Source organism: Sipha flava, unplaced genomic scaffold, assembly GCF_003268045.1.
Source record: "Sipha flava isolate LNK unplaced genomic scaffold, YSA_version1 128_pilon_pilon, whole genome shotgun sequence".
Classification (NCBI taxonomy): Eukaryota; Metazoa; Arthropoda; class Insecta; order Hemiptera; family Aphididae; genus Sipha; species Sipha flava.
The window spans coordinates 495324-515558 of NW_020271754.1; the positions used below are offsets into that span (position 1 = coordinate 495324).

At 32.0% G+C, this 20235-nt stretch overlaps 3 non-coding genes across 3 annotated transcripts; 1 reads left to right on the forward strand and 2 right to left on the reverse strand.

Moving 5' to 3' along the window:
* Window positions 1-6568: 6568 nt before the first annotated feature.
* Trnav-aac lies at window positions 6569-6641 on the reverse strand. Its single transcript has one exon. It is a non-coding gene; the product is annotated as a tRNA-Val (tRNA).
* A 1327-nt stretch (window positions 6642-7968) lies between these two features.
* Window positions 7969-8041, reverse strand: Trnav-aac. Its single transcript has one exon. It is a non-coding gene; the product is annotated as a tRNA-Val (tRNA).
* Window positions 8042-11086: 3045 nt separating this feature from the next.
* Trnav-aac lies at window positions 11087-11159 on the forward strand. The gene has a single exon. It is a non-coding gene; the product is annotated as a tRNA-Val (tRNA).
* Window positions 11160-20235: the final 9076 nt, after the last annotated feature.

A 20235-nucleotide genomic window follows, 5' to 3' on the forward strand; every position in this document is an offset into this window, starting at 1 on the left:
ACCGGTAGTATACGTTAGACCGTGCCGTGTCCTGTACATTTATATACACGACAAACGGCGCGTATAGAATTACGCTTGAGGACTATCTGAACACACATACATACGCACATTGTAATCGTTAAACAAATTCTCGATGTTTTTTTTTTTTTTTTGTAGCTTTTTGGTCTTTTTACGGTTATGTCCAACGATCCGACCTCAGATGCGTCGACAAATTGAAACGAGACGTTTCATCGCAAACTACTCACAATTTCTTCCGATAATAATCGTGGAGAACATCAAACGATCGACTCCATCCCTTCGATGTAACCTAGTATAGTAACCTCGTACACCACGTGTACGTTTTATGCGAGTAAAATACTCGCGAATACAAACGGCATCGTAAAGAAAATGTTTTTTCCCTTTTTCGCTTGTACTATCTTTTGTTTTTTTTTCATATGTATAAAATATATGTTTACACAGGGATTAATTGATTCTGTAAAATCGTACATTTTGAATTATAACCCTTCCTCCTTCCTGTACATCAAATAATGTAATTAGAAGATAACTTTTCGGTACTTGTTTTAGATGACGTGGAAATTTCTTAAGTTAGACAATTAGACAATCGTTTTAAAAATAAAATGCTTTCACCAGTGTTTGAAGACAACGTTGATTTTATTTGGTAAACATTTAAAATATTGTTAACAATACAAAACTATGCATTGAATAAAAATTTTTCTTCAAAGTAACGATCGAAAGACAAGTATTTAAATTAGTACAAGAGTTAAGATTTTAAATATATTAGTCAACTTAGAAAAATTATATTTTACAACTCAAAAACATCGTATCAATAACCAACCGACCGGTTTAAAGTGTGATTTTTTTTTTCATCGCAAATAGGCATTCGACCAATAGACAAATGAACTGTACAAATGTAATACATACTATCCAATCGCAAAAAATCTATTTTATTGAGTTAAAGTTCAGTCAGGACCAGTGGCGTAACTTGATGATAAGGGGCCAATGTGAAAATGTCCGGAATAGAACCCTTGTTCGTTGTTATTATTAATATTTATTGTTATTATATTAAAACAAATGACATAATATGTGTATACCACAGATCATAGTAGGAATATCGTAAGGGCAATAAAGATAAAATCAGAAGATTCCTCGGGGCCCCTATGAATCGCACACCCAACACTAAACTACGGTGGACTGTATCGCAACGCTATACTTATAGTCTTTATCGGTTATCCATTACTGATACCGGATGACGGATATAGAGAACCGGTCAATTATTTTTTTTTCTCTAAGTTTTAAAATAAGAATAATTTAATCTATAAAAATTGTATTTCGTAATAACTGCTTGCGCGTCCCCAGCAATGTGTACACGTCCCCCGGTTTGAGAACCATTAATCTATAGTAATTACGGTTAAATACAGTTAAATTTTGTTTTCAGCAATTTTAGCACCCTCAAAAATTGGGCTCTAATTGCGCCCATGCTCGGGGTTAGGACTCATGCATTGCAATTAAATACGGGTTAAACGTTAATCAAAAGCGTACAATGTTATAACGCGTGCAAAGGATTTCATTACTATTGCTGTACGGTCCGCATCGGCCGTTTCGGCGAATATGATACGTGTACATCAGGGATCCTCAATGTTTTATAAACACTGTACGCCGTTTTATCAATACACTTTTTTGGGTACCCTTTCTTAGTTAAAAAAAAACTAAAATGAACACAAAAAAATTAAAAAACTCAATTACATTTTTACTTCGTTAAAAACTAATACACAAAAAAATGTTAAAAACAAAAAGAGCTTACTTCCAAAAAAAAAAATTAATGAGACGGGTTAGCTTGTTTTCGTCGGCACAGTTGATCAATATTGGGTTCTAATTTAGTCGAATACAATCTTAAATCGTCTTCAACATTTAACTTATATATTATGTTTACTTTTAAACTTGAATAACATTTTCCACATAAACGATTTGAATTTAAAGGTTCATCGGCCGGACTCGTACCCCAGAAAAATCTCGAGTAACCCCAAGAGGTACGTGTACCACGCAGTTGGATAACCACTGTTGTAAAACGATTCCACGCGCGCGTAGATAACGATTGTGCGCGCTAAAAGACGATCGCGAAATAGCGTGTCGCTAGTAACGCCGCGGGGGCGGGCAGCGGGCGACTGTGTGCACCTGAGCTGTACTCAGCGCGTACACACGACAATAATAAAATGCAAATTGGTACGTTCTAATGAGTAATAAGGCCGTGTAGCGATAACAATGGACATTAGCGCGGCGACAATGTGTCCGCGGCACACGTTTACGCGCACAATACTGTTATTACGTGCAGTAAATTATGCTCGCGCACACGGTTGTACGAGAGGAGACATCGGAGGGACAGTCTGCAGACTCGCAGAGAGAGAAAAAAAAAAGAAACAAATAAAAAAAGGCGTTGTGGAACGACTGAAACAGAATTACATACGCGTACGCGACGATCGTCTGTGCCGAGTGCGGTGCGTGCGGCGACAACGTGCGGTAAACGCAGCACGATGATGTTAAAACGGTGAACTCGGCCGTCTCGGTCGGTGTTATTATTTGTATTATTCGTATTATTATTACCACGATAAAACGCGCTTAGGCGTGCGGGTACGCGTTATTATGCATCGGAAACCCGATCCGGAGACGGAATGCCGGGTCCGTTTTACCGGCTAAATACCTTAAAAGTGACATTTCTGGAATCGTGGGCACATGTTTTACGCGCGGTTAATAAAGTCTTCACGAGATAACAATCGGAACAGGGTTTGGGGGGGGGGGGGGGAGGCAGGACGCGGGAGGGGGCGTGCGAGAAGGATGCCGGGAGGATCGCTGCCGTTACGGTATGTAGAAGACGTGCCCTCAGCGCCGCGGCGAGACGCGCAGACGGCTATAAACATGCCCCGTGTATTTAAATATATCTGTACCCGTACGTTCGTGTACGGTCCGCTTCGCTTTGGCCGTGATTTATTCTCCGAATAAAAAATATAACGTGCACCTCGTCCTACGACCGTTCGAAAATAATAACGACCACGATAACAAACGAAATTATAATAATTGGTCGGCGGCACCGAGTTACGTGTTATGTTTAATACGTGATGTGCGACGCCGCGCAGTGATCCTCGTTTGGCACGTGTTGTGTGCGCGAGGGCGAACATTTCGTTTTATTTTTTGTAGCGGGGGAGAGATGATTTTTTTTTTTTTATCCTGATTAATACCTTTGAACGAACAAATCGCCGACACGAGGGTTCTTCGACGTTTAACGAACGGATCGCGTCACAAACAGTATTATCGTTCTTGTTCTTGGAGCGACGTGCGTTCAAATGCAAAACCTATCGGTCATTTTTATTCGATTTTTTTTTTTTTTATTCCCACTAAAGTCTTATAATGAAATGCCAACGATACATGCGTACATTTACGTACAAATAATACACGTTTGAGTGTAACAGGCTAATGTACACGTATTGAACCACGCAATGTGTAGTGTTACACCGTTCGGGGTACTTACATATAGCGCAACAGAGCAGCATCAGTTTCATAACATTAGACCTATAACACGAAGAGTACAAACGTTTTATTATACATAAATAATACTTGTTTTATAATAAACCGTGTATTTAAATACAACTTTTAAATAGGAAATCATCATGTAAGTTGTTCTGAAATAAATAAAATAATAATAATAAAGTGCATATATACATACATTGAAACTCGATACATGATTATAATGATTTTAAAATATATGAGTGAAGAGCGTTTCTTTTTTTTGTACGTTTAGTTTGCGTACAGCTTTTGGTACGTAGCCCATTTGTGTGGTTCAATTTTCGAGAGTAAATGTCTATAAAATATTGTCAAAAATGTAAAATTAAAATTCCAAAACGTCATTTGAGTTGCACACATGTTTTATCTGTTTGATGTTATATACTCATATATAATAGATAATCATGTGCACACGCAATTACTGCACAAGGCACGCATAGTCGTATTGTGTATATAATATTATGAATAATTATACTATAGGATGTTCTTCGACTGAAGTGAGAGAGTTGAGTTGTCGCATCCTATGGTTCTTAACTTAATTGATAGTTTTTATAGATATTTTTACGGTGTTCGGTCTTTTTCCAGTTATGCGATGTTTATGATCAATAAATTCATCTACACACTGATTAATATTCATGTACAACACCTATTTGTACGGTATTAAACGTTGGTGCAACTAGATCTAAAATATTATAATAGATGAATAGATAATAGGTGATCCATTGATAAATTAAGTTTGTAATAGTTATAGAGAAAAGTATTACATTTTTCCCAACAACAAAATACATTTTTTTTGTAGTTAAAATATTTAAAAACATTTGTTTCAATTATTTCTTTTTTTCTATAATCTTTATTTAATGATTTATTTTTATACTGAGAGTATACAGTTTAAATTCCACAAAACTGGAGGTCAGAGATAAGACATATTTATGATTTATGTAAAATTGTGTTAAATATAAGATTAAGTTTGTTTTTAATAATTGTAAAAGAAAAAAATTGTTCTTATAATCATTTATTATAGAAAAAATGATTATTAAGATATATCATACAATAGACGTGTATCCAAGGGGGCGGTAAAAGAGGCGTCTTCTCTCCAAATCCCCAAAAAAAGTTTCTTTTCATAAATGATAAAAAAAAACTATTCAATTATTTGTTATTGATAATTTAAGAATCTTAAACTTTTCGTCTACCAATAGAATGTTATAAACAATTTACATTGTACAAAATCGGTTAAAATATCTTGCACATAAAAGGACAATAATTACGTTGTTTCTTGTATCGATCGATAATTATTAATATTATACAGTGTACCTACTGTACTAAAAATTATTTAAACATTATCTACGTTACTACAGGAAATCGTTGACCGTCACATGTCGTCTCGGCCATTTCCGTGAAGAAAAAACAATAGTTCTTTATTAATAAATCCTTGGTTTAAAAATATAAATTCTGATCATGAGACATTAATAAATTTAGATCAAAATTGCTGTCCAATACATATCTTATTTCTTAAAATTTTAGTTATATTGCTGATTTCTGTTGCAACAGCAGAAAAAAGTTTTTCTTTTTCTTTTCTCTTTGAGACTGCTTAAAACTTGGTTAAAGGCAAGAATGGTCGAAGAAATATAGACAGGATTAAGTATAAAATGATATAGGATAATGATATAAAGTTGACCGTGAAAATAACATAAAATAATATAATTAACAGTTTTTTCTAAAAGAATATAACGTTAATTTGATTTTGTATTATAAAAATAAAGTATACTTTTAATACCGCAATATTATGTTATTTTATTCCTTTACTTGTTATGAAATCCAACTTTGTTCCTAAAGCTACAACTTACCATACATATGTCCTATATACATATGGCTGTGAGCTCTCCACGAGAAAAATTTCAGAATCCGCCTCTGTTCTAGAATCAACGTTATAAATTAATAAATAATAATTAATGAATAATGATTTTATCGTATATCGTTATAATATAACGTATATACATATATTATATGTGTACACTATGCGGGCATACCTAGCATCATTAATAACATACTTCTATAATAATTGAGCAATATATAATCAACAATGCTAGTATGTATTTATTTATATCCGATAATATTTTATACAGATAGACTATAGATCATAAGTGTAGAAAAAATCATACAAGTCACAATATTGCCACACATCTACTATTTTTTTTCTCTTCTTTTGATCTCACCGAACGTCAAATACGAGCGATCAGTACAAAAGCGATTTCGCAACCAGATTCCCACGAGAATTCGGCAAAATGTATCGCGAGGGAAATTATTTTTAAATCGATTTAAAAATAAATTGATATAACTAAGTTTTTGATATTTTAAATTGAAACAATTTTAGATATGACTAATTGACCCACCCCACTAATAAGGCTGATATTAATTTTCTCATTAATTTCAAATACTAAATGTGAATAATAATTGGTAGGACATGATCTGTAATAATAAAGTTGTTTATAATTTTGAAACGAAAAAAAACATCCATGTATATTTTCGTTTGCATCTCTAACGGTGTCCCTCTAGTGTCTTTTTTGTTGGGAAGAAAACATGAGACATTGTCTCACATGGTCTATCTAAAAACATTATCTGGACAAAATAGATGTTTAATAATAATAATTATAATCAATTTATTATTGTAAATTATGACTACGAAATTATGATAAAAATAATGAAACACTATACAAACTACACACAGATATTATGTGTCTTACACACCACACGAACGAGTAATATTAACCGTTTTTCTAATAAAAAATATTTACTAATGAGTAATAACAGGACTAGTAAATGTTCATCATATGTTTTTTTTGTTATCAAAATCTCAATTTTTCAAGCCTTATAAGATAGTTTATAAAATTGTCATATGCTATCATATACTTGAGTAAAAATCTTAATTAGAAAAAATTTTTAATATTTATACAATAATTATTTTTTAAGTAATATCTTAATTGAAAATCGTTGAAATAAAAAAATGCAAAAAAATGTATGTTTCCGCCCAGGATCGAACTGGGGACCTTCTGCGTGTTAGGCAGATGTGATAACCGCTACACCACGGAAACCTTGACGGTAATGTTTGGTTTATATGGACTTAAGTAAAAGTAGTATTATTTTATTAAAAAAATATTTAATTAAATATAAAAAAAATTTCGAATTCTAACAATCAAATTTATGTAGATCAATAGATCTCTAAAATCCTTATTAAATGTACAGCCTTACTAACTGTGCTAACTGTATTTACTAAATTTACTAAAATAAATTATGCTTAGTTTTTTTTTTAGTCCAAACATATATATATATATATATATATATTATATTCAAATATATAGGTATTATATAAGATATAAGTAATAAATACAAAAACTGTTTTTATTTTCATTCAAAACACATATTACTACCATCCTCATGGTTAGAACATTGTAGGTTTATATGTAGATCGCTGATCATTCAGGTTTTTGAAGGATGGTAATATAATAAGTGAATAATGATAAGTTATCACTGACAACTGAAACCCATAACGGTATCAAAAATTCAGAATCATTTATTCAAATTAATTAAAGCAGATAATACTTCATAAAATTATTAATAGTTTTGTTATTCTAAATAAACCGTATTACATTGATTTTTTATCACTTGAAACTATTTCATTACTCTCAAGTCGTAAATAAACATTAGATAATTGAGCATTTAAATATGTATATTTTATGTAAAAGCCGTGTTGGTGCGAGGGGGGGGGGAGCAACGAGACCATATTGACTCAGGCCCCGTCTAGAACAATTTTAAAGGAACCCCTTAAGTCCAGATTGATTAAAAATACTCGGCGTTAGCCATTAAAAATTATTGGTATTAATATATTATTTCTAAATCATTTTTCTTTATGAAAAATTAATACATATAATTAAATAAAATGAACTTAAATTCATATTTAAGCACCATTTATTATGGTTATTGCCGGATTGTGAATAATGATATAATTATGTACAAATTTACAAAAAAATTCGCTATCACAAGTATCAGCGCAAAAAATAATCCAAGTTCTTATTTTCTATGGCTGTTTATAAACTAACTAGGTATAAACTAAATTTTAATTAAATGTAGTGACTTGTTATGCAATGTAAAGAAATTATTAAAAATGTAATTCATCGTATCGATGGCCTTAAATGACTGATTGGTTGAGGTTTGGTAAACTATGTTTGCCAAAATTTAACTTGGTGTGTATTTTTATCATACTCGTATATGTGTTGATTATAATGGCACTTGAATTTATTTGCCCCTGGTTCAAAAAAATCAGACGGATCAGTGTAAAATACACAGCAAACCTAGGTATTCATATGTACAAGCTTAAGATATTTAATAAATATTCAATGTAGAAGAACGTCAAAAAGTAATTGTTTCCGCCCAGGATCGAACTGGGGACCTTCTGCGTGTTAGGCAGATGTGATAACCGCTACACCACGGAAACAGATGATTTCCAATAAGAAATACGTGACAGTATTACGTTTTTATCTTTTACACTAAATAACTAGGAGGATTTTAATTAAAAAATGTTCAAAAATTATTTTTTAAAAATTATATAGTAATACCCCAGCATATAAAATTAATTAATCCAAATTAAATCATAATAATTAAATAAATAATAACTAACAAAGGTGTACCTTTAAGAATATTATGAATGTTAATTCCTATTTCATTAGATTTTTTAATTTAATATCAACTAAAAATAAGTAACGACCTGGATATGATTGGTAAATGGTATAGATATACGTATCTACTATTTAGGTATTATCCACATAATTGATGGATATTTGTGGAAAACAAAATTAAAATTTCCATCTATAAAAGAAAGGTTAAATTATAGATTACTAATGATGCTATTATTAGAGTTCAGTTTTTTTTTATTTTAATTTTATTTACTTCTGCTTCTCCTTCGCCTTTCCCCCAACTATTTTTGGTCGGTCATCTGAGTTCAATTTTTATTAATACAATACATTTGTATATGTACAATTTGTTATTTGAAGTTTTATAGTTATTGATTTAGTGGAAGAAAACACCTCTTTCACTAAATGTTCTTTTTCACTCTTATTATTAGAAAAGGCGGTCGGTAATTGGGCCACATTTTATTTACCTGTTTCGTATAAAATATTTAATATTTTAATACCATACGCAGAATTCACAAATTTAATGTAGTATAAAAAATCAATAAAATTAGTCAAATTATAATAATTAACATAAACATTTTTTTCTGAGAATATCATAAAAATACAATTATTCTTTTAAATAATATGATATCGATTTTACAAATTCAAATCTAATCTTTTTCCCTTCTTCATAATTTTGAATTTTATTAAAAATATATTTTTTATGAATCAAAGTTCGTTTTCTTGCTTTCATCGTTTCTATGATTCTCATTTTAATACATACTTCGGATTGAACCTCCAATAAAACATTAAAAAAATTTGAATATTAGAATGTGACATATAAAAATTGTTTATAAAATGTGCATGAAAGGACTCCATGGCAATAGTGGCCCAATCACCGAGTTTACCCATTATAAATGTAAAACTGTAGTGGCCCAATTACCATATTATACCTTTTTGAAAAAAGGTTAATTGTAGCCCAATTCTCGGTCGCCCATTAGAAACACTCCGTGCAACGACACTCTAGGTGGGATCTTATCCTGCCACCGCGGTTGCCCATTTCATATTTTTAACGGTAGGTTATAAGTGCCGATATAATTTTCTAATAATGTTTGAGCATATAGGTTGAAAAGTAAAATTGTGCAATAGATACTAATAAAAATAGAAAATCTATTTCCACTTTTTAACATATTTTATATCGATACTTTAAATAAAATAATTTCATTATTGAATATCCTTTAAAAGTGATTATCATTTGAAGATAAAAATGGAAATATTAATAGTTCAATACTTATTATTCTGATTTATCCACGTTCAAATAATCTCGGTGTTTTGGTAAAATTACTGTTTCGCAATGTGCCAAGTATAATGGAATTTACTTTATCCTTACGCCGAACGGCTTATGCTGAGCCGAAAAAACCTGTAGTTGCTAAAGATGAAATTAGTTTATTTATTTTATTTTTATTTTTTTATATAAAGTAATTTTTCCTTATTAATTTACGCCATGAATATTATGATTATACCAAGGTCGGTGGGCTGCTGTGGTTAATCAATAAACTTGACGAGAAATTAGTATAATATAAGTGACTCGTAAATAAATACGCCCCTGCGTTCCGGGTTTTCGTCTGACGTTTCAATTAATGAAACAATCCGTGAGTAGAGGGATATTGTATTTTAATAAGGTACGTAATTATATCAGAAAATGTACGTATGTAAATGTATTATTAACTAACGTTTCTTTTCTCCAAACAACATCCACAAACATTCTCTTCAAATAATTAAATGCTCTTTATGACGTGTTACTTGTTATCGTTGTCTGCACCGTATTGTCGACACTATTTTTTATCGCAAGTCAACCGCTTCATCACGTGTGCCGTGAGCGCCTCTAAAAATATTTTAATCTGAGTAACGTATTTATAGCACACTTATTTTAAAATATTATATTGCGCGAAATTATTTCATCGAAACACGAACCTATCGATTCGTCAATTTAATTAAGTGATATTATAAATTATAAAATATAAAATTTTATATTTATTAATTATTTATTATTAATTTTTTTATGGATTAAATTATAATAAACTAATAAGTGAAAAGTGTTCTAATCTTAATGTTTTATTATCATTTTTTATAAAAAAAAAAAAAACTATATTAAATAGTTCTAAATATTTTACGTAAAACTTCGCAAAAGTACTGAAAATCTTGAAAAATGTTCTGAACATAATGTACAATAATATGTTAAATAACAATTAAATTCAAGCAATCATTACTTACCACCTGAAACATATTTTGCACTTGCGTAAGCTTAACAAGAAGTTATTATCTATAGTAGTAGGTACACGCATAATTTTTAGATGTAATCAGTGGCGCACGCAGGGGGGTAAGGGGTTGTAACCTCCCCCCAAAATTTTCTCTGATGTCTAGGTTAAAATTTACAAATTTTACAAGTTTGAAATATGAAGAGCTAGTATTGAATACCTAGTATCATTTATTATAGAATAGTGTATTCTATTATCAATGCTATTATTTAAGTCAAAATATATGAAGGATTTACATAATTTTGTTAATTGTAAAACGTGTTATATTTTTACCTTGCACCCCCCTCTCCGAAAAAAAATCCTGTGTGCGCCACTGGATATAATAAATGTTTGATGGTCAGTACATATATGATAAAATGCATAAGATTTCAACATAATTTTAACCAAGGTAATGGTCAAGCGCGGTACTACATTACGTGTATGATTACTGATAACATTTATACTAAATTATTTCCATTCTTGTTCGTTTGATTCATTTAAATGGCATTATTTAACTATCAGTTTTATTCAGATGTGTTCAGAATGGTAGATATTTTATTAATTAATAATTACGTTTCCGTGGTGTAGCGGTTATCACATCTGCCTAACACGCAGAAGGTCCCCAGTTCGATCCTGGGCGGAAACATTGATTTTTTTTGCATGCAAACTAAACAATAAATCACTGTATAACGTTTAATTTCAACTTTTCGACTTGGACAAATAAAAATGATCCCGAACAAAATAGACGGCAATCCGAATCTGAAAAACATAAAATTCGATCGTGTGAGCATATATTATCATAAAATAAATAATAAACGAAAAAATTATATTATGACGATGGTAAAAAATAAATAATTATACCATTACACACCTAACACAATCGGCTGCCCGATTTTACCGTGCGACATTTTTACCGCGCCGTGATTTTACTGCGCGTTTTTTTTTTAAAGTACATTAAAATGAATAGAGACACAGCACACGATTGTCGCGTAGTAACGTAATATGACTTGATGTTTTGATAACTGTCGCGTGCACCTTGACTATACCCCGTGCGTTAAAAATACCGCGCGATAGGATTTCCTGTTAATATGCACTGAATTAAATGAGCAGCCTCACATTGGCCGTAATAATCGCGCGACAGTTTGTTATTTATCGTTGATTATAGTAGTCGTTTTTGTGCTACTAGCCAAATCGCAATGTCAATCGATTTTAACATGTCCTCAACAGATGAAGAAATTCATATTCTTGAAGAAGATATTTCGGACATTGATCTTTTGATATCATCAGTAGAGGAGAGGCCGTTGTTATGGGATAAGGCGTTAGATTCATAATCGGACCGAAACGAGAAAAGGAAATGTTTAAGAGACATATTTCGTATAATGAAACCGGGATTTGAAGAGCTGAATATAAAGGATCAAAAAATTATAGGTAAATTAAATGAATCGACGAAAATCATACGAAAATAATTAAAAAAACTTATCAGGATCACTTCTGAGTCCTTCGGAAGTAAACGCACCTTTGGATGGACGAGAACTGACTAAAGGATGAACCCACATTTTTCTGTTGATTTTTTTTCTTTTTTATTAATAAATGGTAAGCTAAAAACAAAATGTTTTCGTCTACCACGTCTGCCATGTTGTCACAAGGATTTTTGTTCAAAAGCCAAGTTGAGAAATATTGTGCGGTAACATAACGCTCGTGTGTTGGTCAATGTTTTTACCGCGGCGTTACATGCCGTAAAAATGTGGCGCGGTAAAAGAACGCTAGTGTGTTGCCAGCCTTACCCATTTAGCACCCTACAATTAGTAAGGATAAATATCACGCCCCCGAGTGATCGCCGCGAAGAAGCTGTTCGGACCACCGAAGTTCTGTTGTGCCGGCCGACAGGAACAAGTGAAAACAATTGATATTTATTTTTCTTGTCGATCGGTTGCGGTGTGAAATCGTGAACGCGGTCCGAGATTTCTACAGAAAATAATAGAGACCGACCGGAGACCTAACACGTGTAGTCGTCGCGTGATTCCTTACAACGCGCCCGGCGACCGAAGTCTCGTTTCGTTTCACCGGTGCCCGTTCAGCACGTCGGTGCCCCGGCTACCAGAGAATCATTATTTTTTTTTTTTTTTTTTGAAAACGTGTCTCGCAGTAGTACACAAACAACCATAATAATGTCACCCCGAACGGCGCAGCAGTAGAATCCGTTTGAAACGTTAACGGCGAAAAAATCGTTCGTCGAAACCGTATTAAACCGAAAAGAAACGACCGTACGCAATTATGTATCGCCCGCGACAGCCGTGATCGGAATAGACATTCCCTGCGTTCGATGTCGAGCGGAAACATAAACTATTTGTTTCTTCGTCCTCGTCATCATCATAAAGTATCACGCATAGTTATTCACGTACACATGGACATGTATATACATACATACGTATACGTATAATATTGTAATATAAACAGCACGTTTCTTTTCGACACGCATATCAGTTTAAATCAAAAGTAATTCATTATTTCGTTTTCGAATCGTTTAAAACGTTACACGCCCCCCACCCCACCCCGACCCCCCGGGCCGCCGTGCTATTATCGTGTATTAACTCGTTTGTAATCAATCAAATCGTATATACGAACGCGCGCGCGCGTGTGTGAAGAACAAATGCTGCAGTAATACGTGCCGTCCGTACACGAGTATTGTTATTATTATTTTTATTGTAGAGAGAGAAAAAAAAAAAAAAACGGTTACGTTCGTGCCTGTGTGCGCGCACACATTTCGATTCGTCGTTCGGATTACCTGAGGTAACGGAGAGAGTAGTGCGCCGCCGCGAAATAATATGTTATTTTTCGAAAAATACGTTTTATTTTTTTTTGTTTTTTTTTTATAAACGCTCGCGGAGGTGGGTCGACTAATTTCACAGTGGGCGTCGTCGACTGAAACTAATTACAATTGACTAATATGTAGGCATGGGCGCGCGCTCGTGTAAATAAATATAGTGTTTTTATTTGTTACGACGAGGCGGAGGAGCCCATTGTTGACAACTAGTTTTCGTATTACCAGTGGTGCCAGCGCTGCGCACGTGTATTACGCGTACCCGTATTGGATAATAATCTTTGAACCCTCTTTGGAACACCAACGTGTAAATACCGTCTCGAAGCGTTCGCCACGCGGTGTCCGTCGATCCATCCGGTGTGTCGTTAAACGCCGGTCGGAATCGATTAATTCCGATACCCGTGTTCACAACCCGTCCGTGCTGCGTCGCAGCGGTCCATCGAAAAACACCGACCGTCATTACGCCCAGGGCCGGATTAGGCAAAATAGGCAAAATAAGCAATTGCTTACGGCCAATAATTTTTAAAACCAAACGTATTTATATTAAAAACAAAAAATTTAAGAATTTTTTTTCTCATGAGTAAGTTATGAGATTTATGATTCTATGTCACGAATAATTTAATATTATGGTCGTCAAATTTATTGTAAACTTGTTACTGTGATTTGTATCGATTATTTCGTTATTCCAACTAATGTTCCAAAAATCATTCATCATATTTATTTACCTTTATGATGTGATCAGTACTCAGATGTTCATTGGCTTAATACTATCGCGACTCGGGTTTTTCCTAAGAATAATATTAGACAAACAAAATTATAATAATGATGATATTTAGTGTATATATATATATATAGTAATTAATAATTAAATAATGTAATAATAAAGAAAATTAACGTAAGAATTCAACATTTTAAATGTAGATTCAAATGTAAATTATAATTATTTTAATTTTATTTGTCGTACCTAATAAATAATTGAAAATAAAATTAATTTTTTTTAAGTGTATGAAAATTATGTGTAAGCCATTTATATGAATGTGCTTACGGCCCTAAAAACCATAATCCGGCTCTGATTACGTCGAGTCGTTTTGAAGGCACACACGTGATACGGCCTGAACACGGTTTTTTTTTTTTTTATTATTATTATTCGCACCAATACATTATTACGATCTATTTACGCAAATATACACGTGTATTATCAGCATATTAAGCGCTGTAGACGTACGGTGCGCGTTTGTAAGATATTATGCTCGACACACGTTATTTTCATCGACTCGTTTGCTAACCACCTACGCGTTCGTTATTGGTTCTACCGTGTATAGTGTAATCCGACGGTTACCACTATTTCACGGAAGATTGATTGTTTGCCCTTTATCATTTTTATGGTTTTCTGTTTTTTTAATTAAAAATATAATTTGAACTATTCAACTAGGTTGTTTGAAGTAAAATATTTTTGTACGTATCAGAATATCACGTACGTATTGCATAATCCAACAGTGTATATGTGTGTGTGTGTGTGTGTGACAAATAATTAAAAATTTTGAATTTTAATTAAATAATCTTTGATTTTATAGGTTGGTACACGATCATTATTTTCTGTTATCCAAATAAAATGACTGAATTAATTAATTCATACAAAGGTGAAAGTCTATATGGTTTGGCTGAAGGGCATCAAACAATTTATTATTTATCAAGCAATTATATATTGTATTAACATCATTAATCCTTATGCACACTTAACAGATTAGTTTGATACACAAAAAAAAAAAAAAACATTTATTATTAGAAAATACATAGTTTATGATGGCTTATGCAAATCTATTAGAATATTATATAAAGATTTATAAATCTTAACATTTTATGAACAGTAAACAGTACGTTTTTTATGTGTATTATACTTAGTTATACACGGTAACTTGCATGTATATAAAATATTCTCGCATAAATTGTTAAAAAAAAAACAAATATCTTGGCAACACACACGTGTACTACTTACTCGAAAGCCAAAATCAATACGATAATTCGACCTACTGACTGTTAATGTGATATATTATGATTTTTTTGGCATTTTGAAGATGTCAAAAAATAAATGCATTGAAATCAACAACCTTAAACATAAACTTTTTAATATGTTAACAAGTTAACATTTTAAATATTTAATTCTATCTGTTCAACGGAAACAATTATTTAATTGAAAGCATAGTTCTACCCAGTCATATTTAGTGTTCTTCAATCGCACAATCAGTACAATTTATTTAAAAATTATTTAATTGGTAGGACTTTATACGAGCATTTAACCATATTATATTCTACTATATACTATATAAATTATATGCGATTTATGTGTACTACAGGAAGAGGAAGAAAATTGAGGTCGTTGAGAGATAAATTCTGTCTCAAAATTACTCATATAGTTTTTAAAATTGATTTTTAACACATTTTAGTAATTGTTGTCAAAAAATGTATTAAAAGTCTAAAACCATAATATTACTCTGTACGATCGATTTAATTTTCATCTTCTTCTCCTACAATGAAAAAAGGTTTAATATAATAAAAATGGAAAAATAATTGCATGTTTACCTGCAAATTTGATCTATAAAATTAAACATTTTCTGATATTATCAAATTTAAATGCACGGCGATTATTAGAGTATATCTTTATAGATTGAAAACGAACGTTAGACGTCTACTGGCGTTATTGGCGCACGTTTAAAATTTACCAAGTCAGTTAATATTAAATCTTCAGATATACCTTCGAGACATTCTTGGTCTCCAGATAAAATTTTGTAGATTTTAACCTTTGTTTTTCTCCAACGTTTTCAATTTTTGTTTTTACCGTTTTTCACCACGAAAATACTTTCCTCTGTAGTTTATTGCCGTGAACATTTTATTTTATACATTTTATTTTATAGTATTCATTTCCAAATAAATAGAGATACACGCAGAAACAATTAGGTATTTCCTTGGTTGTCAGATGACGCGAAGACCAACGTGTGACAGTAAAAAAAAAAAAAAGTTAACCTTTTAGAATAAAAGTAATATTCACATAAAACATAAAAATAAGTAAATATGTTCTAGGTATTAATTAAATTGCAAAAATCTATCTAATATGCATTTTACTTAAAAAAAACGGCTAAACATGCAAAAATAGGCAATTAAAATTTATTTATATGAATTGCATTTTAGTGTGTTTTGTTTTTAAACCATTATTATTGAGTTACGGATTTACAATGCTCGTGAAAGCGTATAATTTATGTTTTTATTTTAATAAAAAAAAATACAATGAAATATTTATTAATTATGAATAATTTACTGGTTATACTGTTGAAACGTTGAAAATCCAGTATGATTTTCAAACGAATTAAATAGCATACAAACCGATGAGATAATTTGGAAAAATTGTTCCTATCGATATCCTTGGAACAAAAACAATCGAGCGCTTTCGGGATTTCCGGTTGCATTACCGCGAAACGTAGCTGTTTCGGTCGACTAGTGAAATCGAGCTATAATTTTCGGATTGTAATGATTTTTTATTTGGTTCGGTTTATGATTTCTGTTATAGAAGCCGGCAGGAAATGAGGGAATAAAAAAAAATAATAATAATAAAAAAGAAACACGAAGAAGGAGCACGGAACTCTGTATTTATATGATCGATAAGTAAAACATGGCGGAAAACCGGAGAAGGGGTTTGTTGTCATGCGTGATAGCTTTATATTTGTGTTTTATTAGGTCGGGAAAATGGTGTTTCTTTTTATTGGACGAAGTGGTCTCGCATGCACACACAAAATCCGATTCAATTTCCTGTAAACGATAAATTGAAAAAAGAAAGCGCACACACACGCGCAGTCGCAAACGCATATGTGTACGAACACACATACACGCGCACGGCGTAACGGAGTAAGAAAATAGATTTGCCCCCCGGCCCCGTCGTACCCACAACTTTGGGGATGAAAAAAATGGAATGTAGTATTATACGGTGCGCTTACGGAGGAAATCTTTTTTCTAGGGTTTATAACCGGAAAGTTTCACACGGGTCTTTTTTCCTACACACACACACACGCACATATATATACATTTAATATAGTTATTACGATTTGCATAAAAATAACAAAATACAATCATTTTTTTTTTTCTGTCGTAAGCGCACGTGCGCTATCTTACGAAGCCTGTCGACAAAACTGCGTAAAACGGTCTGCGAGAAAAATAATGTACAATAAAATCACGAGTATATGGGTAGGTGTGTATAAAATAAGAATTGCGTGTAAAGTGCTTTAAATTTAAATTTATGTACAATAATGTGGACTAGAATATTTTTGAAATTTGATCACGCGTGGTTAAAATAATGTTTGAGTAAATCAAGTTTCACGTACGAAGTGTATAAAACGAAAAGAGAAAAAAAAATCAACAGCACAAGCAAAATCTTATATTATATACGGAATAGCTTATAAAACGTGAAGTTTATATTGAACCGCTGTTGCTCGTAAAATTAAAATAATAGAAAACCATATAACTCTATAGCCTCGGAATTGTTTGATTAAAAAACGTAATTTGGTTGTATTTCCAATGTAAAACTTATTTACAAAACCAATCGTACAGTGTATTGTGTATATATATCAACGTAATATAATATGGATTTTCGTTTTTATTGAAGGAGAAAAAACAATTTGTAAGTATCTATGGTGAAAAGCGAATAACAATTCGATCGATATTACACAATAAATTACGCTTATCGATTGCAATTGAATTTATATTGTTCTATAATTTTTGATTGGACGGATTATATTATGTATAAAAGGCATGTTCGTTTTAAATTATACTGTGTCGGAGAGGAATCCCGAGGAAATAATATTTTAGACATTATAACAATATACAAACATTAAGAAAGCAATAAAGGGTTGAAATTACTGTACGTAAATATGTGAGCGCACAGGAAGTAGAGGGGATTATAATTATTTGAATGTCTTTATATCCTTTAGGGTTTGGACCGTATTGTCGTATTGTTTGATAACTGTTGATAAACCAATAAAGATAAAGACGTATAATAATGGTGTCCGCCGAACGGAGTTTGTATTTATTGTTCGGAGATTACACCCAGAATTATACGTGCGTATAGTTGTTATGTATGATTATAGCCCGTATAAGTATAGTTAAAATAAATGATAATTTTTAAAAACATAAGGCGATTTAGATTGTATCGTTATAGTAAAAAAAAAAAAAAAAAGGCGAAACAAGCAAGCAGAACAAAAAACTTTAGAAAAATAGCACATTAAAAATGAATAAAAGCGCAAAATATTTTAAGTCTAAACAGCGATGAGGAAAACGATGAAAATATTCAATAATTTATTATTGAAATAAAAACGATGTGTCTTCTATGCTACACGAATGTAAATAAAATAAAAAAATTTGATATTTTAAAAAATATAAAAATAAAATAGGCAAGACGTTACACAGAGTGAACAATATTATTATTTTTTGCTTAAAATGTCAACAGTATTTCCAGATTTGAATACAATTATTTTTTCTTTTTGATGATTGGTAAATGTTCATTCGATCAGTCCCCACCGACGTAATTTAAATTCTTCAATGATTTTTTTTTTTTTTTATTGATCTAAGAAAACTCGGCAACTATGGCCATTAGTTACAATTAAAAGTTAAATTGACTTAAAGATATTTACATTTTGACGAGTATTTTTTTTTTTTTTTTTTTATATATAAGGATAAAGATAAGTGTAGTTACAATATAATATATACAGCTGGTTTACATATTCCTATTAAATTAAGTTGTAAAGACCTGTTGATTGTAGAAATTGTAACATCTTGGCATTCTCTTCGGTGTTAGGTCCTAGTGCAACGTCGAGAGTCGTGTCTATTCCGATGGTTTGTCTATCTTGTTTATATTTGAGGCATTCGATTGTAATATGTTTCACTGTTAGTTGGACGCCACAGGCTTCGCATGTACTTCCTTTGCCATTAGATATCCGTGCGTAAGTCGCGTATGTCCGATTCTCAATTGATTTAGAATCGTTTCTTCTTTTCTTTTTAAGGAAGTATTTATCCACCTTATGGTGCTTCTTTTTATTGTGTTAAGTTTGGTAGTTTGTTGATTCCATGTGTTGAGCCATTTTTTACTGGTTATATCATTTATGTCTTTTTTTAAGGTCTCTTTAATGATTATTTTGTATCGTACATTCACTTTTCAGGTAAGTACTACAATAATTGAATAGCGGACCATTTGTTTTTTCGCAGATTCGAAAAGTTCAGCGACTTCTACGTTAAATGTAAATGTACAGCTATGTGTCACGGGTGGTTAACTTTTAACAAATTGTGAGTTTTTTAAACAGTCACGGTTTAATACAAAAATATATTTTAATAACGTTTAATTTTAGAATTTTTCGTACCAGATATTTTATATTTAATCGTTATTCGAGGGTAATGACCGACGTATTAATGGATGATTAAAACCTAGTTTATTTTAAGTTATCTGGTTGATAAATTTAGCACCGCAATGGTTAGTGAACCGTTAGTTCGTTTCGTTATGGCGACTCCGCAACAGAAAGCGTTTTGTGTCCTACGTTTCGATAAGCGTGAGTCGGCAATAACCGTGCAACGTGATTTTCGAAAAACTGAATATCCCCAAATGCTCGAAGCATTCGACGTCAGCACCGATCGTTCCAAGAAAGTAAGGGTTCGTACAAAGAAATGCTCAAAGGTCGACCTCGCAACTCTGACGAAAACAACATCGAGCGTGTTCGACAAAGTTTCGTTCGGAGTCCACAGAAGTTTACACGTCGTTCGGGCCTAGGTTAGACCTTCAACATTCGAACGTTGGCGTGTTCTAAGACGTCGTTTGACATTGAAAGAACACCAAGTACTGTTACAAGCCCTCCTACCGGATGGCAAA